We start from the raw sequence: 11,125 nt of genomic DNA, 5'->3' as shown, positions 1-11,125 counted from the left end.
CAGACACTCCAGAAGAGGGTGTCAGATCTTGTTACAGATGGTTATGAGCCACCATGTGGTTGCTGGGATTTGAACTCCGGACCTTTGGAAGAGCGATCGGGTGCTCTTATCCACTGAGCCATCTCACCAGCCTGCTGCAGCTACCTTATATCCCACCCATCCCCAACTAATAGCTGTGTCTTGGTTCCTGGTGAGATCTTGGTTGACTCTGAGGTCCTGAGTGTGGCTTGTCTCTGCAGGATTGTCACCTGTACTCAACAGTCCTCCTCGACTTTCCAGAAGAGGCTGGAACAGGGCCCTTGAAGGTATGAATCCCGATGCCTCCCTAGAGAGCTGCAGTGGTCCAGCAAAGGCCATGGTCATAAGGAAAAGCAGAGGCTGCTTCCCCACCTGGGCCCACAGGGACATGGCTCCTCCAGCCCCTGCCACCTCCCCTTCCGTCTTCACAGTGTGAAGTAAAGAGCTACTCTAGGGTCACAGGAGCCCCTGGAAACCTGTATGGTTTCACTGGGTTCTGCAGTGCTTGTTGGCTTGAGAATGGCCACAGTTGGGGTGCAGTTAGCCGTCTCTGAACTTGGTGGGCACTTGGTGGGGAGCAGTCCCGTTCCAGTCTCGTGAGGACTCGTGAGTCCTCAGAGGTGCTCCCCAAACTTGTCCATTTTCATTCATTGTCTTAGTACGAGACCGCTGAGGTGGTGCTTCTCAAATTGTGGTCTCTGAAGCAACACTACCGCCATCCCTTGGAGCGTGGAAGAGTGGTCCTGCCTGCAGGCAGCAGCTCTCCAGGGGATTGATTCATGGTTGAAAAGATTGGGGAGTTGGAAAGCTACCTCTGTTAGAGGCTGTAAATAAATATGGTCACTGTTAGAATCCTGGTCACTTGTCCCAGTTTGGCCCTTTCCTAAGCTGCCCATCCATCCATCCATTGTAGCTTCCCCTTTGCCCCTGTATTCGAAAGTGACTGTGGGCTGCTGGTGCCCTGGTCATTGATACTGCAGGGAGAGGATGCCGAAAGCCTTTCCCCGTGTTTGGAGGATCCACACTTGTCCTTGCCAAACCCTGGTGCTTTCGAACAAATCTTCCTTCTTACAGCCTGTTGGTCTATCCGTTGCAGGTACCAGGCTTACTGAGTCCTCTCCCAGTGCTAGGCAGTGTCCCCCGAGAGTCCTCTCCCAGTGCTGGGCAGTGTCCCCTGAGAGTCCTCTCCCAGTGCTGGGCAGTGTCCCCCGAGAGTCCTCTCCCNCCTCTCCCAGTGCTGGGCAGTGTCCCCCGAGAGTCCTCTCCCAGTGCTGGGCAGTGTCCCCCGAGAGTCCTCTCCCAGTGCTGGGCAGTGTCCCCTGAGGACCTTGTTCTGCCTCAGTTTTGCAAGTATCCCCTGAGCCCCAGTCACATCCTTCCATGGCTGTGGCTGAAAGGTCTGCAGACACCTGTCTGGTAGAAGGGTGGCATGTTCCCACATGCAGTGTCAGAAGAGTAAACTTGGCTAACAGGGACTCTGGTCCCTGAGCTTGTCTAGCTCTGACCTGTTAGCAGCTTCCAGTTAGCTAATAGTGCCCGAAGCTACATGATGATATGGGTGGAGATAAGAAAGCATCTTGTTACCCCCTCCCCTTTAATTTTCTAGATGTTTGTGGACACCAGAGTGCCAAAGACCACGCTCAAAGTGAAACTGGAGACACCGCCCCCTCGGCATCATGAAACAGCTTTTTACTGTGCTTGGTCACTGGCTCATACATGGGAGATTCCAGCATACAAAGTCTTGACACCAACACCTCGGAGGGCTGTGTTCTGTCCCCATGACCATCTGCCAGTGCCTGGAATGACTAATGCCAAGAACTTGGTGCCAACTTCCTGTTACCTCCCTAACAGCTGTGCAATAAATCTCATAGATTAATTCAGTCTGCCTTTTAAATCTGTGTCAACCATGAATGCAGGGCTGGGTGTGGAAAAGGAAGGCCAGTTCCTGTCACTCCTTGTGACTTTCCTGTTCTTAAGGCCCCCCAAGGCTTGGGCTTCAGGGTGTTGGAAGTGGACAGGTAGGGCTGGTAGCCTGTATGATTTTAGGACTTGTGAGAGTTTAAGAGATAGTTGAACTGACAAGGTCAGGACTTGGGGAAGGTGCCTGTGTCAGTAAAAAAGGCTGGGGTGTCCTAGGAAGAGAACTAGGGAAGTGAATGGGCAAATGTAGAGCATTTTCCTAACAGGACAGGTTACCATAGACCGGTGGGAGCCGTTGCCATGGGAACTAGGGCATGCTCAGGGATTGGCTTTGGAGGTCCTTAAAGGTCAGAAGTATTCTGACTGGGTGGAATGCCAGGTGGCAGGGGCAAGAAGAAACCCCCTTGAGTCACTTGGATACCAGTAGGGCCAAAGAGAAACCAGTAAAGAGGGTGTAATTACTGATGGGTTTATAACGAGGGCTTTTTGAAGTGAAGGACCTGCGGGAGGCTTGGCAAGGGTGGTTACTAAGCTTAATTCCCAGAGCACAAACAGGAAAGTGATACATTTTTAAAACAGACATTTTTCTTGTCTGAGAACTTCTATATTGTGCTTTTTAAATTAAGTCAGTGTAGGGCAGTCTGCAGTTCACAGAAGGGTATGATCACTGGGTGTTAGAGGTGGGCTTGAGCCTCCTGACCTCTCTGCAAGGACAATTCATGGGCCATCTCTCCAGGCCAGTGAAGAGCTTGTTAGCAGTCTGTAGGTGTGGACTCCTTCGATGTTCCAGGGCGGGTGGGAACACAAAAGCTAGGGGTTGCAGGTGGTGGTGGTGGTTCAAGACAGGGTTTCTCTGTAGCCCTGGCTGTCCTAGAACTCACTCTGTAGATCAGGCTGGCCTCAAACTCAGAAATTTGCCTCCCAAGTGCTGGGATTAAAGGTGTGTGCCACCACTGCCCAGCCTAATTTTTTATTTTAGAGAAAATTTTTGTGTTATTCTGAGTGGTGTGGTCTTTCCATCCTGAAAGGGTATTAGCTAAGATTTGTCTTGATACTTTGCTTCTGCAGTGGTTTTTAAGCATTCTGGATATCTGAAATTGAGCTAGAGATGGGTCTAGGAATGTTCTTGAATTTTTATATGACGACTTCTAACGTTACTGGGCCTCATGATGGACACTTACTTAGCAAGGCTGGGATTGACAGTCATTTATTTTTAGCTTTTGGGCGTTCCCATTAGCATTGGTTACTATACAAATGTATTTAATAAAGAGTCCTGAATGATCAAAGAAGAGAATGGAGCCCTCTACTGTTGGTTGGGAAGGAAGTTAACGTTGGTACCTATAGCTGGACTCTCTCAGACCCACCAGTGATATAAGTAATGACACTAGAGACTTAGTAGTATTTTAAAGCTTTCGGCCTTTTGCTGAGGAGTCTCTAGACTAACCGGATTAATTCTGACACTGTGGCCCACCACATGGTCAGATCCGCTCTGCTCCACTCTGCTCCACTCTGGTCTGTTCCCCCAGAGTCCCTCTCTTCCCAGAAGAGCCTCCCTCCCCCCTTCCTGCCCAGCTATTGTCCATTGGCTCTTTCATACAGCCAGTCATACAATTCTAGATTGCCTTAGGCAGGTGAGGAAGAGCAAATATTTACAAAATGGAAAGCCAGGTAGTTGTGATACCAGAATCCTGACAGCATTCAGCTCTCCGCTGGTACAGAATGAATTTTGAATATACAGAGACGCCTTCACACAGGAGAGCTGGCCAATAGAGGCCGTGGTATCAGATCTGTCTTCTGCTTAGGATCTGGCACTGGCCATGGTGAACGGTTGGCACTTGACAAAGGTTTATCAAAAGAATCAATGTGTGTCATGGGGCGGGGGTGGGGGTTCCCTAGTTTTCCACCCTCTAGAAGCCACCTTTTCCTTGAGTAGCTGCTCTAGTGGTTCTCAAAGCTGTCGTTCTTTTCCGGTGAATGACATTTTGTTCCAAGCACACTTAGGGTCCTGGGCAGCAAGGGCCTGTTCTGGCTGGTTCTGCTTTTACTTTGCATCTGGAGTCCTGGTACAGGGTAGCATCAAGATGTCTCCTTGCTCTTTAGACAGGGCAGTGTGCAAAGGATTCAGCTGAGAGAATACACAGATGGGCCAGAGACCAGCAGTCCTCCGTCTTGGGTGGAAGGTGATGGGTAAAGATATCACCTTTCTGAGTGTAAAGAAGGGAACTGGGCTGGAGAGATGGCTCAGCGGTTAGGAGCACTGACTGCTCTTCTGAAGGTCCACATGGTGGCTCACAACCATCTATAATGAGATCAGAGGCCTTTTTTCTGGTGTGTCTGAAAACAGCTACAGTGTACATATAATAAATAAATAAATAAATAAATAAATAAATAAATAAATAAATAAATCTTAAAAAAAAAAAAAAAAAAGAAGAAGAAGGGAACTGAATCAGAAGGAAAGATGGGGCAGGAGGCAAGAAAGCAAGCTATTGCTGACCAGGTGGCATTCAAGACACTTGAGGTAAACAGGGCCCTACTTACTCAACTCTCTCTAGAGGAAGAATGTTCCAGCAGAAGCTCTCTGGTGCAGTTGGACTGAATTTCCAGGGTCTCTGAAAAGGTATTCCTGTTTGGTGGAGGAGGAAGGGTGTGAGAAGACAGGAGGCAAAGAAGATGGTAGGGAACGAGAGAAAAGGGGCGGGCGCTATAGCGTGACCCACCCGAATTGAGCTTGAATCTACATCAACCCCTGGAAGGCATGTTTAAGCAGATCACAGGCTCTGGCCAGTTCCGAGTCTGTACATGTTGGGTAGGGACAAGAGTCTTTCCTTCCAAAGATTTATTTTTGGTTACGTGTATATCTACATTCTAGTGCAAGTGCCTGCAGAGGCTAGAAGACAAGTGTTAGCTCCCCTGGGGATGGAGTTACGAGATGGTTGTGAGCTGCCTGAAGTGTGTGCTGGGAACCAAACTTGGGTCCTCTGGAAGAGCAGTAAGTGCTCTTAACCATCCAGCCATATTTCTAGCCCCAAGACTTCTCATTTCTAATAAGTTCTTGTTGCTGCTCAGGGACCACACTTTGAGAACTGACCTCACTTCGTACTAGCCTGGAGATGGCTCTCCTCCTACCTGGGAAGCAGCCTTCGTGATGAACAGGCAGCCTGCTTCTTCCAGAAGAGTGTGTGTCCAGCTGCCGGCTCCATCTGTTTGTTCACGCAGTGGCGAGATGTCCATAAACCTCTCAGGAAACACTGAGAAGCAACTTGGATCCAGCCCTCTACTATCCTGTCAGAGGGAAGGAGTCCATGCTTGGTAACCAAGCTTTGATCCTCTGCCAGCCTCCGTGCTTAATCTTCAAGTTGGCAAGAACCTTATCCTATGGTGGTGGGAAGACAGCCCAACCAAGTTCTGTCAACCCAGACAGGACACAGCTGCCCCACCACATGGAGGTGGGGTAGGGGGAGAGTAAGTGACCTTGTCCCCCTCTTCAACCTTTTTATTTTCGTCATGGGGGACAGGCGAGGGTTTGTGCTTCTCTCGCATGCCTATCCCACAGCAAGATCTGTACAGCCTAACCCTATAACTGAGCATTCTAAATGGAAGTGGGACCGTGGGGGAGGCAGGAACAAATGTGACATGCTTCAAGCTGGGCCTGTCACACAGCTCTAGCCCAGGCCAGAGTGAAGTGTAGAGAAAGAGGAATGTCAGCTGTGGTCACAGTGATTAAGAAGAGAAAAAAGAGATGGGGGGGGGGGGGGCGGGAGGGGTGGCTCAGTGGTTAAGAGCACTGACTGATCTTCCAGAGGCCCTGAGTTCAGTTGGATCTGGTGCTCTTCTCTGGTGTGTCTGAAGACAGTGTACTCACATACATAAAATAAATAAATCTTTACAGAAACAGAACAAAACAATCCCCAACAGTGGCAGTTTTAGACCCATTAGGGTCTGAGATAAAATTCTTTCTTCTGATGCAACTCACAACCACTGCACTGTCCCATCACTCCCACCACCAAGAGGCCAGTTAGTATTCCTGATAGTGATGCTCATGATGGTTTGAATATGCTTGGCCCAGGGAGTAGCACTGTTTGGAGGTGTTGGAGTGGGTGTGGCCTTGTTGGAGTAGTTGTGGCCTTGTTGGAGTAGGTGTGTCACTGTGGGCATGGGCTTAAGACCCTCATCCTAGATGCCTGGAAATGAAATCTTCCACTAGCAGCCTTCAGATGAAGATGTAGAACTCTTAGCTCCTCCTGCACCATGCCTGCCTAGATGCTGCCATGCTCCCACCTTGATGATGACAGACTGAACCTCTGAACCCGTAAGCCAGCCCCAATTAAATGTTGTCCTTTATAAGACTTGCCTTGGTCGTGGTGTCTGTACACAGCAGTAACACCCTAACTAAGACAGCACTTAAGTGATTTTCTGACAAACTTTAACGGGATTAGAACCTCTCTCTAGGGAAATCAACTACCCAGGGATTATCAGACGCCTTATGTCTTATATTCAGCTTAATAATGGTTATCTAACCGTTCTTTTTCCCTAAGGACCTTCCTTCCCAAAAGGAAGCTGTGGATTAGGTTCTGTGGCAAGGTAGAAATGTAACTTGGACACATGCTCATAAAAAATTTAACTGGGAAAAAAAAAGTAAAACTGACATTTTGAGAGGGCACAAGAATAGTAGCTAAGATTTCAGTAACTGCCTGCTATTTGCCAGACAATGTATTGACTGCTTGCTAGTTCTGTATAATGAACTAAGTTCTAATAGATGTTTTGTTTCTGAGGTGCTCAGAGAGGTGGAGTAACTCACCCAAGATCACACAGCCAGTAGCAGAAAATCCAGGTTTGGAATCTAGGCACCTGGATCCAGAGCTGGAGCCTGCTGTGGAGCCACACTTCTGCCTTTGCTACAAGAATTACAGCAGGAGACAGAAAGTGGGGCAGTCCCTGAGGTGGGGGGGGGGGCAGGGGGCGGGGCTGGCGTAAAGGAGAGAGAAGGTCCCCACTCTGGTGGGCTTGGAGAAAAGACAAGCTGTCCCAGAAGAGGAGGTGGGGGAAGGCCACATGGGGACAGTGAGCAGAGCATGTCACAAAGGGTGACCCATGAGCATATTGTGAGGAGACTACAGATCCAAGCCGACAGCCATGGCCGGGGACCCCGGTCCTTCTATAGCTCCAACCTCTAGGATGTTTTATTCTCTGGGTGCGAAGAGCCGGTTCCAATCCCATCCCTCACTGACAGGATGACCTTAGACAACCCCCACCCCCACCCCACCGGCCTAAAGGTTCTCTCACCTGCAAATGAAGGGCAGCCACAGTGCCTCTTCCACAGGCTGCCAAGGATTCAAGGACACAGACCTGAAAAAGCAATTCACATCTGCCTGGCACCTGCTAAAGGCTCCAGGAAACGGAAGCTGTTACTGCTTGAGCAGCAGGATCAGGATGGCCTTAGAGCACCATTTATTTGATTGGGGGGGGAGGGGGGATTAGCTTGTCATCTTGACTGCTTTCAGACTTTTTGAAAAGTTGTGAAGTACACAACTAGTACAAAAAAAAAAAATTCCTGTACAAGGATTATACAAAGGGTCATGACAGCCTAGGGGGGATGGGCATGTAGCTCAGTGGGTAGAGCGCTTGCCTCATGTACATAGGGCCCTGTCCCCTCCCCCCAGTTATCTCATAAACTGGGAGTGGGGGTGCCCACCTGTAATTCCAGCACTCAGGAGTTGGAGGCAGGACAGTAAGGAGCAAAGAGGCCAGCCTGGGCTACCTGAGAACCTATCTTAAACATGCAGAAGTGCGTACGGGTATATATGTACTTGTCCTAAACGATTTGCAAGTCAAATGCAGACCCCTGGCTTTTTATCCTCCAATAATTCACCACATCTCTCTGATCAACAAAGTCATTCTCCTTTCTAGTCACCGTACGATGACTGACACCATGAAATTAACACTATTATAGTCCAGTTATCTACACAAAAGGCCTTGTTCAGATTTTTGTGCTGATAGTCTCATGATATCCTCTATGAGAAAGGCATATGGGAACTATTTAAACCCTATTTTTTCCCTAAAAATACAAAACTATATTAAAAGATTAAAAAAAAACAATGCCAACAAACAATCAGTGATTTTTATAGTTATAATAAGAAAATAATTATGACCACCATGGGCCTTGAGAATCTGGCTCACAGCTCTCTTAATCTGGTCCCTCCAAGACTACCTGACCTAATGGTACCTGAAGCACTGGGGAGCTTTGTGTGTGGGGGAGCCTTATCATTCCCAATTATTTGCTTGGAACCATTTGGGAACCCTCCATACCTGTTTTAGACGGGATTGAGTGTGTATGGATAGTGGGGTGCCTCCCATTCCTGGCTGGAGACCCATCCCTGCATCTTGGGGGACTCCCCCTCTGGTCCTCCCCATGGGTGCGCCTGGGTTGTTGTAGCAGCTTGTGTGTAGGGGCAGGACCCGAGCTCCACTCTCATTCCTCCGTGTCTACGTATTACACAAACAGTGGTGGTGGGGGGGTCTCCTGCTCATTTTTCTCCTGTTCAGAATCCTATCTTATATATTTTCCCCAGCCAGTTTAGGTGATACATTTTATTATGAAAGGTCTTTTTTAATATAAAGAAGACACCTGAGGACACAGTGCCTTTGTTTGTCCCATCTCTTTAATCTTCCAGAGTCACCCTGAGTCCTCAGCCTTTCTCACGTATCTTGTGACTTGAACATTTCTGTTCGAGGTTATGAATCTCAGGTATTGGGACAAAACATCCGGCTACCAGGGGGTCACATTTTTCTGTATGTTTTTTTGTTGGTGACTTTAAAGTAGGGCCCAGGATGGGAAGAGGGGGGACACACTGATTGCCTGAACCATAAGCAAGTGGCCTGGGGAACCCCAGGCTAGTCATCAACCAAAAGCGACACTTTTCTTCCAGCCGGGACATTCCAAGCATCGCCAGCAGGTGACTCTGCAGCCCACATTTCTGACGCAGCGCCACAGGTTTGGAAAGCGACCCATTGAGCTTCTGGGGAAAGTCTGCCTGGAGTCCGGGCCCCAAGGCAATCCATTTCCTCTTGTTGCTTCCCTAGAATGGGAATTTACATCATCCGTCTCTTGTCCCTTCAAAGTGACTTCTGTGGGTGCCTTGGGATTTTTTGCAGGTCTCAGAACTGACCTGGGGTTCCTAAGCTAGAGCTGATCCACTCCCCAAAAGTTGGGCCCTTCTCTGGTATTCCATAGAGCAAGCCACCCAGGGTATATCCTAGTGTGCCGGTTAGCATTTACTGGGGACTTGTGGCAAGCCAGCTGCTGTGGCATGTTTTCCCGGCAGTGCTCATTTAATGCTGAGGCCCATTTGAAGGGCTCCTGAGAAGGGCTGTCAGAGAGGAAGTAACCTACCCAGGGTCACACAGTCAGTTGCCGTCTCTGCAGCAGGAAGTTGCTTGAGTTGATGAGAACAGTAATGCCCACCTTGCTGCCTCATGCTGCAAGAGCTCTGGTGGGTCTGTTTGTCTGTCTGTCTGTCTCTCTCACACACACACACAAATACACGGGGGGGGGGGGGGACAGGGAGACAGAGGGAGAGAGTGAATTTGACTTAAGATGGAATAATGAATGATATAGGAAGCAAAGAGAGCTCAGATACACACACAGTGGGAAAGACAGACAGAGAGACAGACAGACAGACTTATAATGGGGATTGGAATAATGAGTGATGTCTAGTAAGAGAAGAGAGCTCAGAAGAGCATAGGGATAACATGAGGAACAGCTGCTGTTCTGAACTTAGGTTCTCATGATTGCCCACTGAGCCATCACTGGTACAGCTGAGATATCGCTGGATCCTGGTATTTTCTCACCAGGGCTGAGAAGCTGACTTTGCTAGGGATGGGGGAAAGGGGGTGGCATGCCTGTGGGTCGCTGGATGTCAAAGAGTCACTGTGGTCTGTGCTGGTGGAACGTGCTAGAATCTCTCTTGAACTTGCCCCTGAATGTTATTGCATCACTGGGAGCTAACAGTAGTTCCAATGACCGCATTCTCCCTGCAGAATCTCCGCGTGTACATGCTAGGACAAGAGGCTGGCTTCTGTTTGCTGCTGTTCGCGGCAGGACTGCACCACAGGGGTGGTGGGTGAGGGGCTGACAGCTCTGAGGCAGGCTGCTGAGTAAGCACACCTTCCTTAGCCAGGCATGGTTGAACTTCTGGGAAACAAAACAACAACCTTAAAGGACCTTGTGTTTGGGTGGGCTTTCTACCTTGTATGCCATCTTCTCTTTCTTCTGCTTGGAACATGGTCAAGGAAGCTGCGGCCATTTTCAAGATGGTGGGCAGGCAAGCTAGGAGAGTGAGCACCTGGTGTCCCACTGGCCTGGTCCTTTCTTCCTCAGACTGCCTTTCTTCAGACTCCTCCTTGAGAAAGAAGAAAGCAAATTCCCATCTTGACTGTGCTGCTTCTCGTGAGTGGCTTGGTTCCCTGAGGTGGAGTGTAACTCCCAATTGATGACTTGACTATCACTGGGGGCTGATTGTTCCCAGTTGATTATTCCTGGAAGCTCTTCAGCCAGTGAACATAAAGCTGCCCCCAAATATAAAATCTCCCTTTATCATGGATGCACTTTGGCTTCCTTAAGGGGCAGGTAGAAAATAAGAATAAAAAAAATACATCTCAGTAGTTTTTAGCCTAATACTTCTTAAACTCCATAGAGAAGTTCTAACACACATATAAAAGCACACTTATACACTTACACAGGTGGAAGGCTATGGATTACACTAATGAGTGTTTCAGTATTACAGAATTATTCAGAATTTTTCTCCCATAAAGAGTGAGGGGTGTTTGAGGAGGTAGACATGTTGTTTTAGAGTCACCAGTGCAGTGTTAAACACCATGACCAAAAGCAACTTGGGGAGGAAAGGTTTTCTTTGGCTTACACTTCCACATCACTGTTCATCATCAAAAGAAGTCAGGACAGGAACTCAAGTAGGGCAGGAACTGGAGGCAGGAGCTGATGCAGAGGCCATGGAGGGGTGCTGCTCACTGGCTTGCTTCCCATGGCTTGCTCAACCTGCTTTCCTATAGAACCCAGATACACCAGCCCAGGAATGACCCCACAATGGACTAAACCCTCCCCCGCCAATCATTAATTAAGAAAATGCTCTATAGGCATACCTACAGCCCAATCTTACAGAGACATTTTCTC

The 11,125-nt window shown here is 48.7% G+C and overlaps 1 long non-coding RNA gene and 1 other non-coding gene across 3 annotated transcripts in view; both read left to right on the top strand.

Moving 5' to 3' along the window:
• The window catches only part of LOC110317502, a 7,555-nt gene extending 5,658 nt beyond the window's left edge, over nucleotides 1–1,897 (top strand). The window contains exons 5-6 of one of the 2 annotated variants that reach the window (XR_002380320.1): nucleotides 240–305; nucleotides 1,625–1,897. This is a non-coding gene — a long non-coding RNA (uncharacterized LOC110317502). The remainder of the gene's footprint in view (nucleotides 1–239; nucleotides 306–1,624) is intronic. The other variant, XR_003843496.1, reaches the window with a different exon arrangement.
• Nucleotides 944–1,075, top strand: LOC115063674. The gene has a single exon (XR_003843557.1). It is a non-coding gene; the product is annotated as a small nucleolar RNA SNORA71 (small nucleolar RNA).
• Nucleotides 1,898–11,125: the final 9,228 nt, after the last annotated feature.

Source organism: Mus pahari, chromosome 3 (genome assembly GCF_900095145.1).
Source record: "Mus pahari chromosome 3, PAHARI_EIJ_v1.1, whole genome shotgun sequence".
NCBI lineage: Eukaryota > Metazoa > Chordata > Mammalia > Rodentia > Muridae > Mus > Mus pahari.
The sequence above is the reverse complement of the archived record's forward strand: the minus strand, read 5'-3'. Positions and strand labels throughout refer to the sequence as shown.